At 44.4% G+C, this 20,328-nt stretch overlaps 1 long non-coding RNA gene across 1 annotated transcript; it reads left to right on the top strand.

Annotated features, from left to right (window-relative positions):
• Positions 1-13,757: 13,757 nt before the first annotated feature.
• On the top strand, positions 13,758-19,909 carry LOC138954410 (uncharacterized). Its single transcript, XR_011451826.1, has 3 exons — positions 13,758-14,864; positions 15,799-15,947; positions 17,477-19,909. It is a non-coding gene; the product is annotated as an uncharacterized lncRNA (long non-coding RNA).
• The last annotated feature ends 419 nt before the right edge of the window (positions 19,910-20,328 follow it).

Raw genomic sequence — 20,328 nt, 5'->3', positions numbered from 1 at the left:
CGCTGGGGCAGTCGCTGTTTTATTTTGTTGTTTGGCGAGCTCGCGCCGCGCCCGATCCAGGGCCTCAGAATATGGTATGTATGCTGCCGACCTGATCTTATTGGCCTGCAACCTCAGTCTCATTTCCGGGCATCCAAGATAAGCGGCGGAATGCTCGCCCTTGCAGTTTACGCAATGTTTGGCCTTGGTGCACGTCGCTCCGTCGTGGCCCTTGGAGCCACATCGGGGGCAGATCTGCACTTTTGATTTGCATTGTTGTTTTAGGTGCGATAGTCTCTGGCACTTCGTACAGCGCCGCACTGGAGGAGTGTAGGGTTCGACGCCGTACACCTCACTCTCCAGAACGACGCTGTCTGGAAGAATTGCCGTTGTAAACGTGACACGGACCGCCTGAGACGGTTTCCCATCCCTAAGGAGAAGACGGCGAAAAGATCGAACCGAGGAGGGGCCCTTTTCTACAAGACTCCCATCCTCCATCCGGACGCGCACGCCCACTGCCATCTCAGACAGGTCTGTTCCTGAATGTATTGTGGGTATGCGTTTAATGACACCTTCGGTTGTTACCTCCGGACGGTGGCATTTCACTTTGATGCCGCCGATCGAGTCCAGCCTCAATAGCTTGTTTGATACAAATACGTTAAAATTAATATTAAAAGTCCTACGGTTTTGAGCCATTAAGGACTTGAGTGTTTGTCCGCTTTCAAAAAGAGGAAAGAAAGAAACAAAAAATAAGGAGAGGAGGGCAGGGGGTGGGGTTGAGTTGATAATGCTCTGTGGAATTTGTTAAAATGAAAAGTAGTTAAGATGTTTCTTGGTAAGAATTATAAGTCTGTATTCTATATCTTGAATAACGGGCTTGTAATATTATTTTTTTTTATTTCAAATCGAGTTAAAAAGTGGAACCTTTCAGGATCACCAATAAAACCAAATAGATGAGCAAGTAAGAGGAACACGAACAATAAATCTCAAAACTTTTTACAAATAAAAGGATTAAGATGTAAGCCACGAAGGCCGTGGTAATAAAAACAATATGTACAGTTTGGCGACTAGTGGGCCTTGGGTGAGGATATGTTGTCTAGAAGGTAGTCGCTGGAATCAGGAGGGATGGCGGGAGCCACTCAACCTCAAACTGAAACACGCTGATGTGATAATCTGGGCTTAGTTATACCCACAGCCCCATGTCCGAGTCCCTGACCAGTCGGCACAGCAGCAAGCTGTGTGACCAGCCTAGAGAACTGCTACTGCGCAGATAATCCTGGGGACTCAGACCATGGAGCTGCATATGGTCATATAAGGTTTTAAAGGTAATTCTATTTGTAGCGCATGGAGCGAAAATGTGTTGAAATGAATAGGGTTCTCCACAATGGCAGGACTTGTTAAAGATATGGAAGCGGCAGCCGCCGGCACGGAGGCGTCTGAAGATAGTGAGGAGGTTTGTTGGGAGATCGGGGTGTAGATCGTTCATATCAATGGGTTGATAGGACAGAGATGTTACGTACTGACTTCGAATGAGTTTACGGATTTTACTGTAGAACTCGGTTACTGAGTAGCCGATGTTAGTGTTAGCTGGGCTAGATTCTGCCGCTTCTTTGGCAGCGACATCCGCCAGTTCATTTCCCCGGACCCCTACGTGAGAGGGGACCCAGAGAAATGATACGGATGTGCCGGATGAGATTAACTGGTGACATATAAAGAGGATTTCTCTTTGTAGCTCTGCCCGATTTGATGTGTTTCGATGCAGAGCTTGTAATGAAGAGCGCGAGTCAGAGCAGAAAACTACCGCACGCGGTGTGACTGGGAGGTCATTTATAAAAGTGCATGCCATGAGCAAGGCAAATAGCTCGGCTGAGAATATGGAGATGTCTTTATTAAGAGTATATTTCCTTGAGATTTTGAGATCTGGGATCACAAAGGCGCAGCCAACGCTGCCGTCTGCAAATTTGGATCCGTCAGTAAAGACTTTTAAATGCTCCGAGAATTTGTAGTTTAGGGTTTCTTTTGTAACAGTAGCTAGGTAGACGGGGTTATCTTTTTTGGTAGTATTATCTTCACTGTCGTATATGATAGTAGGGGTTTCCTCAAGCCAAGGCGGGTAGGAGGGCGGGGGGACCCTGGCCAGCTCACTGACCTTCACCCCGCTATCGGCTAGAATGCGGTTTACTGTGTCGGATAAGGGTAGCGTTTTGGCAATACAAATACACAAAAGCCGCCAGACCACATCACAAACAGAACTAAACAATCCCCAGGTGTTGCTCACATAGAGAGACACACACACACACACACACACACACAAACACAGAGAAGCCGTATCTATAGAGAGATAGATGACAGTGTATTTTTCGCGTGGCTATAAATTGATTCGACCTTTGCACTTTTACAGTGAGGATAATTTACGGGTCCAATTTACGTTCTGGACACTGCGGTGACCTTCTAAAAATAGTAACAGAACGCCGGGAATATCCGAAGATGCCCTCATACTATAGTGCACCATACGAAGGAAGGGAGGTAAACGCTGAAAACATGGAGAAGATAAGGAAGAGTTACTTATAATGGTGAAATGAACACAAAAACCAAATTCGGTTCAGCGCTGCGCGCTGAGAGCACGTGTTGAAATATCTCATCGATGATACTGTGTCCGGGGTGTAGCTGAATACGGTGTCCAAATTTGAAAAAGATCCACCGAGAACTTTGGCTTTGGTGTGTCGGTATGGGGGCCCGGGTAGCTGAGGTGGAACCAAAATAGCTGAGGTGGAACCAAAATCGGTTCAGCGCTGCGCGCTGAGAGCACGTGTTGAAATATCGACCAGGTTGTGTCCTGTCCCGGGTCTACCTGAATATGCCCACCAAATTTGAAGCAGATCCATCGAGAACTTTGGCCGTGCATCGCGAACTCACACACAGACACACACACACACAGACACAAGTCGTATATATATATAGATATATATACGACTTGAGGAGGGTCTGATGCTCCCAATAGGCTGTCTGTGAAGGGATACTTATTTCTCTCTCTATCTCTGCTAAGAGATTTTAACAAATCTCGGAAGAAAGTCTCTGCTGACTTTCGATTGTTTCTTTCACAATTTCTGATGTTTTATAATGTGGTCACCGTGAAAGTTGCATCGCCTTTAAAGCGATCCAATTGAATAAAGCAGAAAACTTCTTCTTTACCAAGTCCTGTGTTGAACAGCAGTGAAAAGTTGACCGCTTTTCCTGTTTAACCTTTTCAAAATTAGATCTAACTTGTTCGCGTATCCATTTCTGGATCTGCAGGCTGGTACAGAGTTACCTCCCTTTAGGCTTTTTCAAATTTCCCTTGTTTTAACCTAATTTCTTGGTTAAAACTTGTCTAAATTTCTAAATTCTTTCTTAATAAATATCAATTCTACACTTTGGCCTTAAATCAAAGTGTTTCCCTTCACAAATATCCTCTTGGGGTTGTCAGATGAGGGTAGTCTCCCATGCCAACAGAAGCTACCATTCAGAGAATGGTTTGCTTCTTAGTTGGATACCATGGGTTGACAACTCTCGCCATCAGTACCACCTGTCCACTGATGAGACACAATAGTGTCGAAACACGTGTCTGGTCTAGGTACAAATACAATGGTCCACCTCAGGACTAGATTACCTTGCGATACGTCCCCCACAAAGGGACTTTGCTCTGTAAATCTCGGTCCCCCTTGAGGAGGGTCTGATGCTCCCAATAGGCTGTCTGTGAAGGGATACTTATTTCTCTCTCTATCTCTGCTAAGAGATTTTAACAAATCTCGGAAGAAAGTCTCTGCTGACTTTCGATTGTTTCTTTCACAATTTCTGATGTTTGATATATATATATATTTATATGTTGTAGTCCAGGTAGAAAACTTCAGACCATGTGAGTAAAAAATACATGTATGTAACAAATGGGCGGTGCCTTTTATCGTCCGTGTGGTTTTGATATGAAATAAAATATTTATAATTTTTTATAAATTATTGAATGATTTTTGGATTTTTTTATCATCATCGTAATTCTGTGTTGTCTCTGTCAGAAAGATGCCAAGTTCTACAACCGTTGTCAGAAAATCTTTCTCTCTTTAGCAGCGGTTGTTCCCCTTTGTATCTCTCTCTCTCACTCTTTCTCTTTCTATCTCTCTCTCTTATTGTGCCGTGTTTATTTAGTCGTTTGTGTGTGTGTGTGTGTGTGTGTGTGTGTGTGTGTTTATGTATTTCGCTATTGTGCCGTATATATCTTGTGGGTTTGGCGACCTGTAACACCACACACCTCACACACAAACACACTACACACTGACACGAACACACACTACACTCAGAAACACACTACACACTCACAAACACACTACACACGAACACACACTACACACACACACGAACACACACTACACACACACACAAACGCACACCCCACAGATACAAACTCTATGTTAAAAAACAAAATCTCTTCGCAAAGAGAGTCTCTTAAATCACCATTTTTGTTATCTCCCCTGCACTATCCGTTAGTATGGGTTAGTCTTTAGACTTGTATGTTGGGGGATAACTCCAGTCTTATTGTCTTCCCCTGCCCCAGAAAATGTCTGTCTTGTGTAGGGATACAACTCGTCTGTTTTGACAGCATTTAATTTGTGTGCTTTTATTCCGATCTGGTAATTATGTATTGTTTAGGACTGTGTTTTTAGGATTTTAATAAATTATGAACAGAAACATTTATTGTTGGTGTATATGTGTGTTGTCGCTGCCCTACACACCACCAGGCGTGAAAGGTAGTAAGTAAGTAAGTAAGTAAGTAAAGTATATGTGTGTGTGCGTGTAAGTGTGTGTTTGTAAGTGTGTGTGTGTGTGTGTGTGTATGTGTGTGTGTGTGTGTGTGTGTGCGTGTTCGTGTGACTGTGTGCATTAGTGAGACTGGGATCATACTCATTATAATCATAGTCTTTTATTTTTTTTATGATGTTTCTTTATTATACATTCTTATTCTATTGATTGGAAATGGTTATTGTTACAATGTAATTTCCATATGGATTAATAAAATTGAGTTGAGTTGAGTTGAGTTGAGTTGAGTGTGCGTGTGAGAGTTTGTAAGTGCGTGTGCGTGTTCGTGTGAGTGTGAGTGTTCGTGTGCGTGTTCGTGTGAGTGTGAGTGAGTGTGCGTGTGAGTGTTTGTAAGTGTGTGTGCGTGTTTGTGTGCGTGTGAGTGTGAGTGTGAGTGAGTGTGCGTGTGAGTGTTTGTAAGTGTGTGTGAGTGTTTGTAAGTGTGTGTGCGTGTTTGTGAGTGAGTGTTGCGTATGTGTGTGTGTGTGTGTGTGTGTGTGTGTGTGTGTGTGAGTGTCACGATCGGGTGACAGAGACCAAGAAAGCGTCACTCAGTGGAGTGCCTGTTCTGGGTCAATGTATGATAGAAAGCGCCTGTGCGTGATATTGGGCTACAGCAGAGTTTGCTGACAGTGCTCAACGAGCACGGATGTTTCGTGGCGCACGAGTTACACAGTGGGGTTTTTTGCTGTCACAGGGCTGACGGTTTTTCGCTGACAGCGCGCACGGGATTTTCACGGATCGAGTTTCTCGTGTCTTTTTTCTGCTTGGGAGGCAGAATTGTGTATAGCTGGACTGGTTTTGTGACAAGGTCAGTCACGTGTATTTTGGCTAGGTGGTCTGACAGAGACACAAGGACGGCACTTGACACCCAGCGGCAGAAGGGGAAGGATCTAATACACAGTTTCTAGAGTATGATGGTTTTTCACCGAGTATTATATTCGGCACTCTAAGGGAACTTCCACCAATTATTTCTTCTCTCTGCCACGTATTTTGCTGAGGACAAGTCGTCAACTTTCCTTCGTCGGCGATGGCTTTCGCATAAGGATTCGACAAGGGGTTCTGGACGTTTTTGGTCACTGTTGACGAACAGAGGCTGTTCCAGGGAGGAAGCGGATTTTTGCTTCCATGAGAGTACAATCATAGGCTTTTGAGGTAATAAATCATTATTTAACGCTGTTGATGAGTCTGTGTTTGTGGAATGAAATACTCTCTGTTGTTCTTTCCAGGTTAGCGCATAATTTACTCTCTGTGACGCTAAAATACTAATCTGTATATGGTTTTTTGCAGATAGGGAGAGAAGGACGGAAAATGACTGTTTTGTTGTTGTAAAAAGTCCGTTTTGTGCAGGCCCACGTGCTCGATGAGATATTTAAAGATGACATGTTTTAAGGTGGTGGGTGAGGGGTAGCTGACATGTTTAGTGCACCGATGCTTTCTGTTTGCAGCCTTCGTTCGTTTCGTTTCGGTTTCCTGTAACCGCTGCACGGCTGCCTTTGGCGGGACACTGCTAGCTGCAGACGTTGGAGCTGGGACCTGAGGAAGCTACGCTAACCGGCTAACCAGCAAACCGGCTAACCAGCAGACCGGCTAACCAGCGAACCGGCTAACCAGCAACCCGGCTAACCAGCATACCGGCTAACCAGCATACAGAAAGAAAGCTAAGTGCACCGTGTCTTACGCACCCCGTTGACCACCGTTGTCTTTTCTTATCTGTGATTTCATTGGAGTAGTGACAACGTGGGGTGTGTGACACCTGCATGAACTAGAGCTTTTTGAACAGAACATTCTCATTTGACTGTATTTACACGGGATCAGCGTGTTACTTTAATTTTCTATATACCACTGGCATTTTGTCAGTGACCACGGGTTTTTTACGTGTTGAGAACGTAAAAGGAACATATTTTGAGTGAAGGCTCGAGGGAGGTGGCGAGTTTATACATAAACAGGCGTCTGAAACTTATACTTTTGTTGACTCTATTTAATTGTATGACTGCGAGAGTGGATCGTGGTGTGGTTAGTTAATTAGTAGTAATTAACCGGTTCATAATCACCTTAAGTGATATATTGAAACGTGACACATGGGGGGCCAAGCCGGGATCACTCAGTTAATTTCCAACTGATAAAGACCCACCAATTAAGGATAACTAAGAGCAGATAATCTCGTCAGTGCTCGACTTATTTTCTGCTTGGTGCTACCCTTTTTTGTATAGTTTTGATCATATACCACACCTTAAGCGATTCACATCTTGCAGGAAATGTAAATTGTAATTTGTGAGTTATTGTATGCGCTAACTGTGATTACTTCCCTTTCCTTTGTTTGTGAATCTTTGTTGTTGTACGTTCAGAGTTTTCCGTTGCAGAGAGCTGAGCGGGGTTAGCGGATTTGTTATTCGTTTTACTCAGTTTTCTCTACATTGTTGTTTCGCATTCTGTAACAGGTTGCATTTCTACCGTCTTGTTTTACTTGGATTTTTCTCCATATTTTGACTTTGTTGGAATTTTGGGGGGGAAGGGTCCGAGGACTTCTGTCCTAACCAAGGCTGTGGGAGACACTCTGTTTCACCGCAAAAAGCAGCCGATAAAGTAGGCCACGGCTGTGGGAAACACTTTGTTTCACCGCAAAAAGCAGCCATAAAGTAGGCTACGCGATTTGTTCTACACCGTTTGGATTTTTCTTCTGCATTTTCTGGTTGCGGGATTTTTGTATCCATCGCTTTCATCACCGCGTGTTCTAGCTATAGCTGCGTTAGACTTACTTTTGTGATAAAGCTTTGCTAAACTAACCATGGCTACAGGGGGATCTCCTACGAGGAGAATAACTTTCGAGACTCCTGGTAGCGAGGAACAGACAGAGCGAGACGCACGCGTTAGAGCGCGTAGTTTGCTTAAGCGCAAGGAGTTAGAACGTAGGGAAGACATAGAGCGACAGACGAGAAAAGAAGAGCTTGACAGACAAGAACGACAGGCCGAACGTGACAGACAGGACAAGAAGGACGAACGTGACAGACAGGACAAGAAGGACGAACTTGACAGACAAGAAAGAGAACGAGACAGACAGGAAAAGAAAGACGAACTTGACAGACAAGAAAGGGAACGACAGGCCGAACTTGACAGACAGGAAAAGAAAGACGAACGTGACAGACTAGACCGGAAGGAACAGGCGGATCGCGATCACCAGCTAGAGCTAGCTAGGCTACAGGCCGAGAAGGGTACGCTTACTCAGGCTAGCGCGCCGACGTTTGTTGCCGACCGTACGAGACTGCCGACGTTCGACGATGACAAGGACGAGCTCGACGACTTTTTACGCCGGTTTGAGCGTATTGCATCTGACCAGAAGTGGGAAGAGGCCACGTGGGCTAGCCGCCTTAGCACCTGCTTAAAAGGACGCGCATTGCAGCTCTACAACGCTTTGGATGACGACGAGGCGAGAGACTATCAGGCACTAAAGAAGGCGTTACTCCAGCGCTTCAACCTGACTGCGGAAGCCTACAGACGACGTCTGCGTAACAGCAAGAGACTGAGCGGCGAGCTGAGCCATCAGTTTGTGGCACGCCTTAATCTCTACCTGCGGCGCTGGGTGGAGATGGCCGAGAAGAACTGGACCGTCGACGACCTTGCCGACCTCATGGTCATGGAACAACTGATGTCCAGCCTGCGACCTGAGGTGGTGACCTTCGTGCAGGAGCACCAGCCAAAGACTACTCAGGAGGCAGCCGACTGGATCAGAGTACATGAGGACGCCCAGGCGATCTCCGGCAAATCTTCAGGCTCACGGCCAGGAAAATCGGGAAATTCGGGTTCTTCAGGACCCAAGGACGGGAAGGACGATCAGGGACACAAGGGATCAAGTTCCAGATCTGACATCCAGTGTTACTACTGCAACAAGAGGGGCCACGTGAAGAAGGACTGCCACAGGAGACAGGCTGACCAGAAGGGCGTACACTTTGTTGGCAGTGAGGAGTTAAGGGACGTCACGAGCTCATGCACAATTCCACAACTCTGCGTTCCGTGCTCCAGGAAGCATTTCCAGCCCCACCGCAACGTCTACGTTAACGGAGTGAAGGGCGAAGGTCTGCGGGACACAGGGGCAGACATGATAGTGGTTCGGGCGAGTCTAGTTCCAGCTATGGCCTACACAGGAGACAGCATCAGAGTGAGAATGGCCGAGGCATCTCACGCTTACGACTTGAACACGGCAGTGATCAAGGTCGTAACACCGTTGTTCACGGGGACCATTGTGGCCGTCGTAATGGACGATCCTCCATGCGACCTGCTCATTGGAAACCGGGTTCAGTTTGTGGACGGCGTCACCAGGGAGGTTCCCGTTTATCGGTCTCCCGACGTCATTTCAGTGCTCACGCGGGCACAGGCGGAGCGAGAGGACAAACCTCTCAAACCCCTACCTGCTGCACGAGCTGCCCTGGGGAACGTGACCCCCGCGCTTCTCGCGAAGGCTCAGGCATCTGATCCGACACTAGCGACTCCTCGGGAGCACGCGAAGTCGGGGAAGGTGAAGCTGAGCGGGAAGCATGGGAGGTCAAGGTTCCTCAGGGACAAGAAGTTGCTCTACCGTGAGTTCAGCAACCAAGAAGGTACATTCAAACAGGTTGTCGTGCCTCACGAGTTTCGCGAGGGTGTCATGGCAACGGCACACGACTCGATTCTGGGAGGTCATCTTGGCACCAAGAAGACCACGGATCGTGTCTGGCGCCACTTTTACTGGCCAGGCATCTGCACGGATGTCCGACGTTTCTGCGCGTCCTGCGATAAGTGCCAGAAGGTGGTGGCCAAAGGAAGGGTGAGGAAGGTCCCCTTGGAGAAGATGCCGCTCATCGACGAACCCTTTCGTCGGGTGGCAGTGGACATCATCGGGCCCATCTTGCCTGCGTCTGAGGACGGAAACAGATACATTTTGACCATGGTGGACTACGCTACTCGATACCCAGAGGCGATCCCTCTGAAATCGATTGAAGCCACGCGAGTAGCTGAGGCTCTGGTTACTATGTGGTCCCGGCTGGGAATTCCATCAGAGGTACTCACCGACAGAGGCACGCAGTTCACGGGAGGAGTGATGGCGGAGGCAGCACGACTGCTATCACTGGAGCAGCACTTCACCACTCCTTACCATGCTCAGTGCAACGGACTGGTGGAGAGGTTCAATGGCACCTTGAAGACCATGCTGAGGAAACTAGCTCAGGAGAAACCACGCACGTGGGACAGGTACATCCCAGCACTGCTTTTTGCATACCGCGAGGTTCCTCAGGAGAGCTTGGGCTTTTCCCCATTTGAGTTGTTGTACGGCAGACAGGTACGCGGTCCCATGGCTATCCTGCGTCAGGCTTGGACGGACGAAGAAGCTGACGAGGAGGTGCAGACGACAGCGACCTACATCGTAGAACTCAGGAACAGGATTGAAGAGACCTGCAAACTGGCTCAAGAGAACCTGGGAAGAGCAGCACAGCGTTACGCGCGAGGATTCGACCGCAAGGCACGACCGCGCAGCTTCAAGATCGGAGAACGGGTGTTGCTACTTCTACCTGTCAAACACAACAAGCTACAACTGCAGTGGCAAGGACCTTTTGAGGTGACAGCGAAGGTGGGCCAGAACGACTACCGGATCGTCATGAACGGGAAAGCACGCCTGTACCACGCCAACCTGCTGCGCGCCTACATAGAGAGGACAGCCTACGGGGAGAAGAACAAAGACCAGAAGAACAAAGACAAGAAGACAGAGAAGGTTGCAGTTATCAGGGGTGAAACGAGGGGTTGCTCGTTCTTGAGGACGACCTTTCTGTCTGGAAACAGACCATCAACCTCTGCAATATCTTCAGGTTGCAAGGTTGGCAAACGCCAGACTTATGCGCTGGGCGTTGATTCTCCAACCGTACCAATTCACGGTACGCGTCATTCCGGGCGCCAACAATGTTGGAGCTGACTTTCTCTCTCGGGCTGTAGAGGAGAACATGACTGTGAGCGAAACCGAGGTTTCGTCTTGAAGAGGGGAGGTGTGTCACGATCGGGTGACAGAGACCAAGAAAGCGTCACTCAGTGGAGTGCCTGTTCTGGGTCAATGTATGATAGAAAGCGCCTGTGCGTGATATTGGGCTACAGCAGAGTTTGCTGACAGTGCTCAACGAGCACGGATGTTTCGTGGCGCACGAGTTACACAGTGGTTTTTTTTGCTGTCACAGGGCTGACGGTTTTTCGCTGACAGCGCGCACGGGATTTTCACGGATCGAGTTTCTCGTGTCTTTTTTCTGCTTGGGAGGCAGAATTGTGTATAGCTGGACTGGTTTTGTGACAAGGTCAGTCACGTGTATTTTGGCTAGGTGGTCTGACAGAGACACAAGGACGGCACTTGACACCCAGCGGCAGAAGGGGAAGGATCTAATACACAGTTTCTAGAGTATGATGGTTTTTCACCGAGTATTATATTCGGCACTCTAAGGGAACTTCCACCAATTATTTCTTCTCTCTGCCACGTATTTTGCTGAGGACAAGTCGTCAACTTTCCTTCGTCGGCGATGGCTTTCGCATAAGGATTCGACAAGGGGTTCTGGACGTTTTTGGTCACTGTTGACGAACAGAGGCTGTTCCAGGGAGGAAGCGGATTTTTGCTTCCATGAGAGTACAATCATAGGCTTTTGAGGTAATAAATCATTATTTAACGCTGTTGATGAGTCTGTGTTTGTGGAATGAAATACTCTCTGTTGTTCTTTCCAGGTTAGCGCATAATTTACTCTCTGTGACGCTAAAATACTAATCTGTATATGGTTTTTGCAGATAGGGAGAGAAGGACGGAAAATGACTGTTTTGTTGTTGTAAAAAGTCCGTTTTGTGCAGGCCCACGTGCTCGATGAGATATTTAAAGATGACATGTTTTAAGGTGGTGGGTGAGGGGTAGCTGACATGTTTAGTGCACCGATGATTTCTGTTTGCAGCCTTCGTACGTTTCGTTTCGGTTTCCTGTAACCGCTGCACGGCTGCCTTTGGCGGGACACTGCTAGCTGCAGACGTTGGAGCTGGGACCTGAGGAAGCTACGCTAACCGGCTAACCAGCAAACCGGCTAACCAGCAGACCGGCTAACCAGCGAACCGGCTAACCAGCAACCCGGCTAACCAGCATACCGGCTAACCAGCATACAGAAAGAAAGCTAAGTGCACCGTGTCTTACGCACCCCGTTGACCACCGTTGTCTTTTCTTATCTGTGATTTCATTGGAGTAGTGACAACGTGGGGTGTGTGACACCTGCATGAACTAGAGCTTTTTGAACAGAACATTCTCATTTGACTGTATTTACACGGGATCAGCGTGTTACTTTAATTTTCTATATACCACTGGCATTTTGTCAGTGACCACGGGTTTTTTACGTGTTGAGAACGTAAAAGGAACATATTTTGAGTGAAGGCTCGAGGGAGGTGGCGAGTTTATACATAAACAGGCGTCTGAAACTTATACTTTTGTTGACTCTATTTAATTGTATGACTGCGAGAGTGGATCGTGGTGTGGTTAGTTAATTAGTAGTAATTAACCGGTTCATAATCACCTTAAGTGATATATTGAAACGTGACAGTGAGAGTGTGTGTGTGTGTGTGTGTGTGTGCTCAAGAGAATTCAATTTCCAGATTTCTTTCAATCGCGCACGGCACATACACACACACACACACACATACACACACACACAGAGAAAGGAAAGGAGAGAGAGGCAGAAAGAGAATTCGATTTCCAGCATATGAGTTTCTTTCAACCGCACACACACGAACACACACTACACACACACACGAACACACACCCCACACACACGAACACACACCCCACACACACAAACGCACACCCCACAGATACAAACTCTATGTTAAAAAACAAAATCTCTTCGCAAAGAAAGAGTCTCCTTAAATCACCATTTTTGTTATCTCCCCTGCACTATCCGTTAGTATGGGTTAGTCTTTAGACTTGTATGTTGGGGGATAACTCCAGTCTTATTGTCTTCCCCTGCCCCAGAAAATGTCTTGTCTTGTGTAGGGATACAACTCGTCTGTTTTGACAGCATTTAATTTGTGTGCTTTTATTCCGATCTGGTAATTATGTATTGTTTAGGACTGTGTTTTTAGGATTTTAATAAATTATAAACAGAAACATTTATTGTTGGTGTTTTTGTGTGTGTGCGTGTAAGTGTGTGTTTGTAAGTGTGTGTTTGTAAGTGTGTGTGTGTGTGTGTGCGTGTTCGTGTGACTGTGTGCATTAGTGAGACTGTGATCATACTCATTATAATCATAGTCTTTTATTTTTTTATGATGTTTCTTTATTATACATTCTTATTCTATTGATTGGAAATGGTTATTGTTACAATGTAATTTCCATATGGATTAATAAAATTGAGTTGAGTTGAGTTGAATTGAGTTGAGTTGAGTTGAGTTGAGTTGAGTTGAGTGTGCGTGTGTGAGTTTGTAAGTGCGTGTTCGTGTGAGTGTGAGTGTGTGTGCGTGTTTGTGAGTGAGTGTTGCGTGTTCGTGTGTGTGTGAGTGAGTGTTGCGTGTCCGTGTGCGTGTGAGTGAGTGTTGCGTGTTCGTGTGTTTGTGATTGAGTGTTCGTGCGCGTGTGTGTGTGTGTATGTATGTGTGTGTGTGTGTGCGCTCAAGAGAATTCAATTTCCAGATTTCTTTCAACCGCGCACGACACATACACACACAGAGAAAGGAAAGGAGAGAGAGGCAGAAAGAGAATTCGATTTCCAGCATATGAGTTTCTTTCAACCGCACACACACATACACACACACACACACACATACACATACACACACACACACACACACACACACACCCATTGCACTTCGCTCATAGCGGTTACAAAGTATGTTTGAATACAGGCCGTGTGAGAAGGGCACTTTGTACTCGGAGAACGTACTCTGAGCAGGCTGTGTAGCTCAGTCTTCGGGTTGCTTTGCGTGGACTGGGTGGCCGAGTGGTAACGCACTTGCGCTCGGAAGCGAGAGGTTGCGAGTTCGACCCTGGGTCAGGGCGTTAGCAATTTTCTCCCCCCTTTCCTAACCTAGGTGGTGGGTTCAAGTGCTAGTCTTTCGGATGAGACGAAAAACCGATGTCCCTTCGTGTACACTGCATTGGGGTGTGCACGTTAAAGATCCCACGATTGACAAAAGGGTCTTTCCTGGCAAAATGGTATAGGCATAGATAAAAATGTCCACCAACATACCCGTGTGACTTGGAATAATAGGCCGTGAAAAGTAGGATATGCGCCGAAATGGCTGCGATCTGCTGGCCGATGTGAATGCGTAATATATTGTGTAAAAAAAAAATTCCATCTCACACGGCATAAATAAATCCCTGCGCCTTGAATATGTGCGCGATATAAATTGCATAAAATAAAAAAATAAAAAAATAAAAAAATCCTTGCGCTTAGAACTGTACCCACGGAATACGCGCGATATAAGCCTCATATTGATTGATTGATTGATGATAGGCCCCTGTAGCCGCGCTGAAGCTATATATTATCCTTGGCATTCGATGTCATTAATCCAACAAATAAGCCCACAAATTTGTGGGGCATATTTCCAGTTTGTGGACCACAAAAATAAGGCCAAATATTTGTGGGCCACATTTCCAGTTTGTGGACCACAAAATGAAGGCCAAAACAAAATGTGGGGCACAAAATGTGCGCCATAAAAATAAAGGCAAATAAAAGTAGTCCTTAAATAAAATATGAAGCAAGTTTTTGTGGACCATAAAATTCGATTGATCACTTTCCCGAGAAGTCGGTTTTAAGACACAATAAAACGCTCTTCCTCAGTGGAGTACAGAATAGGGGTGTTGACGATTTTGGCAGTTCAACACGTCCACCAGAGAAATAGTATCGACAAAGAAGTTTAAACACTGACTGCCCTTCTGAAGGAATGCAATCGGGATGTGAATGGTACAGCTGATTTTGGACACGGTCTGCCTTGAATGGGAAGGTTGGCGATGAATCGCACTGTACACTACAGGACATTTTCCTCTCAGTCTCACTGATTTTCAATCATCGGTTTGGATCAACCAGCAGGTAAGTTATTGTTTTGAAAATCCAAGACATGACCATTGCAAACGTGGCCTTTGTAGAACTGAGCAAGATTTATCTGGTGTGTATGTGTGTGTTACTGAGTAACTGGGTGTGACTGAGTCACTGCATGAGTGTGTTTAATTGTTGTGTTCTGTACTGTATCTCTGTGGCTGTGCGTTAGGCCAAAAAAAAAATAGGTGTGGTTACGGTAACATAACCAAAAAAAATAGGGTAGGAAGGTAGGCAATCACTTTTTTTTTTTTTTTTACTTTTTTTCTAATGTGTACAAATTAAACCTACTTGACAGGGAAATAAGTGTGCGACTGGAGCGCTGTCGCTTTCATTGCGTTTTCTGCACTCGTTTCTTTCTCTTTTTTTGACAAATGTAATAAAAAGTTATAGGGTCGGCCCCTAAAAATAGGGTAGGTCGGGTTACCGTAACCACACCTATTTTTTCTTTAGGCCTTACGTCGCTAGCATCCAGATTGCTGGCTTTGGCGCGACGGGTGGGTGTGCGCAGCGACGTCGTTTAGCGACGGCTGGTGGTCAGCGCCGACTTGAATGCCTCAGTAGAGGCTGAGTGGACAACTGTGTTGTCCAGGTGATTCCACTCTATTGTGGATCGTGGGAAGAACGACTGTCTGTATTGTTCGGTGTTGCAGCGTGGTACAGCGAAACACCTGTTGTTGTTTTTTTATATAATTGTCTATGGGGTTGCTACCAACCTTTTTTTACTCAAGTTTATAAAATGCTTGATATATCTGTAATCTACATGCACATAATCAAATGCTGCTGTATCAGTGTATGAACTATGGTTGTAAATGAATAAACAAAACAATTACTGAATTAGTGAGTGATTTGGCTCTGATAGTGAAGTTGAAATAGTACTTATTTCATTTTCAAGACATGTTATGTTAATATTGTTCTTTTTTTTCAGGCCTTCTGAGAAACCAGAGATGATGTGCATCATTCATACAGCTCCTGTCTTCCAGTTCCAACAGTTTACCTTTAAACATGGATACATGTACTGGAGAGGTATCAGGATGACTTGGCGTGGTGCTTTACATTACAGACTACCCCTGAAGAGTAAGTTACACATTTCTTTACCACTTACAGCTTTTGCTTGTCAAATCTGTATGGTAAAATTTATTTATATATATATATAGTAACATTAGGTATTGGTGATGGTAGTCTGAAGCTATAATTATAAACATGTACTGATGTAGATAATTCAGCAGTCTTTTGTTCTTTGTAAATTGTATTACAAGTACATGTACTTTGTAGATGAAATTATTCATACATTTGAAGATGCATAGTAATAGACTAATACTGTGCATGGTAATTGGTATGATGTACTTTGTATACATAAGCAAGGCCTAAAAAAAATAGATGTGGTTACGGTAACCCGACCTACCCTATTTTTAGGGGCCGACCCTATAACTTTTTATTACATTTGTCAAAAAAAAAATGAAAACAAGAAAACGAGTGCAGAAAACGCAATGAAAGCGAAAGCGCTCAAGTGGTCATGCAGACGACAGACGATGCAAGGGAAATTACTAAAAAGGCCCAACAGACGCTTGCCACATGTGACAAAAATGGCGGCATCTTCTTCGGTTGCAAGTGCTACACGCTTGGTTGCTCTGCTATTAAGAAAAAAAAGTATTAAAAAAAAAGTGATTGCCTACCTTCCTACCCTATTTATTTTGGCTATGTTATCTTAACCACACCTATTTTTATTTTTTTTGCCCAATGGTACAAATATCTTTATTTTCTCTCTCGATCTTCCCATCTTAAAGTTTGTTGCAACCCTATACTCATAAAGTGCATTATACTGTTTGTATGAACATTGAACTATTGCAATGCAAGAAAGTAAAACATGAAATAGCTAGAATGAAAGATTTACTCATTACTGGAATTATTGTAAATACAGTCAGTCCTTTCCTTGGCTCACAATCACAGATCTGGCCAGGTTTTTTTTATTAATTTTTTTTTCTTACATGTCCATGATGAATAACTTCAATAAGACTAAGAGTTACAATGTAAATTGTAATACCGCCTGTGTACTTGGATACCTACTTCTACATTCAACACCCTGACTGCCCCTACGCAGAGTTAGAATTTTCTGAATGAATTCACATCACATTTCTCAAGAAAACCAAGGTGTCAACGCTAAATATGTGGCTCATGCTGAATTTAAAAAATAGTATCTTTCCATCACATTCCAGAAAAGCTGCTCACATCAGCAGCATAACAAGATATCATGTTGTTAGAAAGGTTCTTGTGAGGAAGTCTTTTTAATTTTAATGATGAAAGATTATCTTTTTAATTTTAATGATGAAAGTATAAATATATATATCCATGAAATAAATGGTTTTCACAAGAAGGAATGATGGCACCTGTAATATTACAGAACAATGTTTACAGTTTAGTTCATAGTTGTCACTGTCAATATCACCCACACCATTCTCCATCCCACTGATCTTGTGAAGAACAAGTCTTACCTTCCCGCACCCCCACCCCCAACACACACCCTCTTCTCGATACCCAAAACATATCCCCATCAGCGCACAGCAAAGTCTGGATGTGCTCAGTAATACATTTTCTTTATTTTCCAGGAAGTGAGGTGCCGAGATATGACGTGCAGGCAGCTTGCAGAGGGGTGCCTGGCTTTGCTGCGGATGATGATCAGATTCAGTTCATTCTGTGCTGACAGAGCTCCCAGAACTGCTTTAATATAGTCCATCTGAAGATGCTTACACTTACAGAGGTTTTCTGTTGCCTTAGTGGTGAAATGAACATGTAACACATTAACAGTAACATTCTACACAAATAATGTGTGGTGCGGTGTGGATCAAGGGTACATTTTGACTTATGTAAGTTGTCAATTCAGCTAAATACAGGTAGTGTTTGGTATGCAGATATTTTCTTACAGCAACAGCGGTTTGTTTGTTTTTACTACATAAAGTGGTATTATCTTTTATGTTGTTTGAGTGCTTTAAGTTAAGCTGTTCACAGGCAGTATTTTACACACAGGCTTAGCTTTGGGAGATGTGTGTGTATGTTTCAGTCAATGCGTGTTCATGTATAGACTTTGTTTGCAATATTAGAATTTAGATCTTTTAACTGCATTATGCACACGAAACCCCCCGCGGGTTAGGGGGAGTCCCATATTGGTTGGCGGGACGAGAAAGAATTTACCCGATGCTCCCCAGCATGTCGTAAGAGGCGACTAACGGATTCTGTTTCTCCTTCTACCCTTGTTAAGTGTTAATTGTATAGAATATATATAGTCAATTTTTGTAAAGATTTTAGTCAAGCAGTATGTAAGAAATGTTAAGTCCTTTGTACTGGAAACTTGCATTCTCCCAGTAAGGTAATATATTGTACTATGTTGCAAGCCCCTGGAGAAAATTTTTGATTAGTGCTTTTGTGAACAAGAAACAATTGACAAGTGGCTCTATCCCATCTCCCCCCTTCCCCCGTCGCGATATAACCTTCGTGGTTGAAAACGACGTTAAACACCAAATAAAGAAAGAAAGAATGCACATGCAATGTGTTAACCCATGACTTTTTCTTCCTTTGAATCCTAGTCAGTACTGTCTTTATCTTGTTTAAAATTTTCATTGGTTCTGTTTTTGGGTCGTTCTGGTGCATCCTGGATGGTTCAATTCATTCTTTTGTTGTGCTGAAATGTTACTTTTGTAATACCAAGTCTGCCAAGATTTTGTCTTTCACTTGGATGTGGTGAACTTATTTTTTAAAGGCCTGCTCTGCCTCATTAAAACACTTTGCCTCACTGTGTCAGACCTTCATCAGGCTTTTTGCATGGGATAAGAAAATCCTTCCACTTGGTCACATAGCAAAAGTCAGCACCCTGACTTCTTAGTGTGGTGATGTCTTTTCTTATTAATTTATTTCCCCCAAAAGGCATAAGTGTTTTAAACAAAATTATATCTTACAGCTACAGTGGAACCCCCCTTTTAAGACCTCCAGAAATCTGAGAAAATCAGGTCTTGAAAAGAAGGGTGTCTTAAAATGGAGGTAAATTTACAGAGGTTATGAACAGAAAGTCTGAGAAAACAAGGTCTTAAAATGGAGGGGGTCTTAAAAGGGGGGTTCCACTGTATGACTATTGGGGATTATGTGTTTGTAAAGATAGAGCTGAGAATCCTACACAGAATTCTGTGCATAGAAGGCGGCCTGAATCTTGACCCACACTGCTGGCATGACCTTCATAGCTGCATTCAACGCTTTACTTTTACGCTGGTAACTTTACGGTTGCTCTCTCTCTGGATTGTATTGTATGGGGAGATTTATATAGCGCTTGACGTGACGTTTTCTCTAAGCGCTTTACATATTAATTTCTGCCGTGTGAGATGGAATTTTTTACACAATATATCACGCATTCACATCGGCCAGCAAACCTCAAGCCTATTAGGGCGAGCATTCACCTTTCACGGCCTTTATTCCAAGTCACACGGGTATTTGGTGGACATTTTTAGCTATGCCTATTCAATTTTGCCAGGAAAGACCCTTTTGTCAATCGTGGGATCTTTAACGTGTACACGAAGGGACCTCGGTTTTTCGTCTCATCCGAAAGACTAGCACTTGAACCCACCACCTAGGTTAGGAAAGGGGGGAGAAAATAGCGGCCTGACCCAGGGTCGAACACGCAACCTCTAGATTCCGAGCGCAAGTGCGTTACCACTCGGCCACCCAGTCCTAAGCATTGAGCATTTTTATATCAACCAAGGGGAAAAATTAAATGCCTCTGCAGAGATTCGAACCTAGGACCTAGATTTTCAGGCCGATGTCCTAACCACTAGGTGGGTTTTTTTTATTGTAAGATGGATATATATGTCTAGCAGATGCAGCTACATGTACAAATGTGCCAAATTAGAACTTGCATTCTCAGCCTATAATCTTTGGCCATTCATGTGAGTACTAAATATTGTGAATGCATGTGAGACTGCCTTGTTTTACTTTTGTGAAATGTGTGAACTCACTTTGTTTACATCTTTGTGTTAATAAATGCAGTTTATCAGTTACCTCTGTTTGTTTCTTCTGCAAGTATGTCAAATGGCCCACACACACCCTCATGCGCACAGACACACACAAAATCAGATCTCAAGTGTAAGTATTCTTTTTGCAGTTTTATTTTAATGCCCATAATCAGTCAAACAAATATATCATCACACTTGCACCTAAGCTTAAAGGCACAGTAAGCCTCCCGTAAACCATCACAGAGCTCCCCGAGCGTCTACATACAGTACAAGCATACTTCCATTTGAACGCTCACCGAACGGGAACATCCTGGCTGCTTTCTGTCGAGCGTGAGAAATTTTCAAAGAATTTATTTTCGTGGACTTAGCCTTTACCAATAATGGCGCCTCGTTTTGGTGCTGGCTGTAAGCCTCCCGTAAACTACTGTCAGGCTTTTATAGTACACACAGTACAAACACCCTTC

This window comes from Littorina saxatilis, unplaced genomic scaffold (genome assembly GCF_037325665.1).
Source record: "Littorina saxatilis isolate snail1 unplaced genomic scaffold, US_GU_Lsax_2.0 scaffold_758, whole genome shotgun sequence".
NCBI lineage: Eukaryota > Metazoa > Mollusca > Gastropoda > Littorinimorpha > Littorinidae > Littorina > Littorina saxatilis.
Note: the sequence above shows the minus strand (reverse complement) of the source record. Positions and strands in the feature narration are given on the sequence as shown.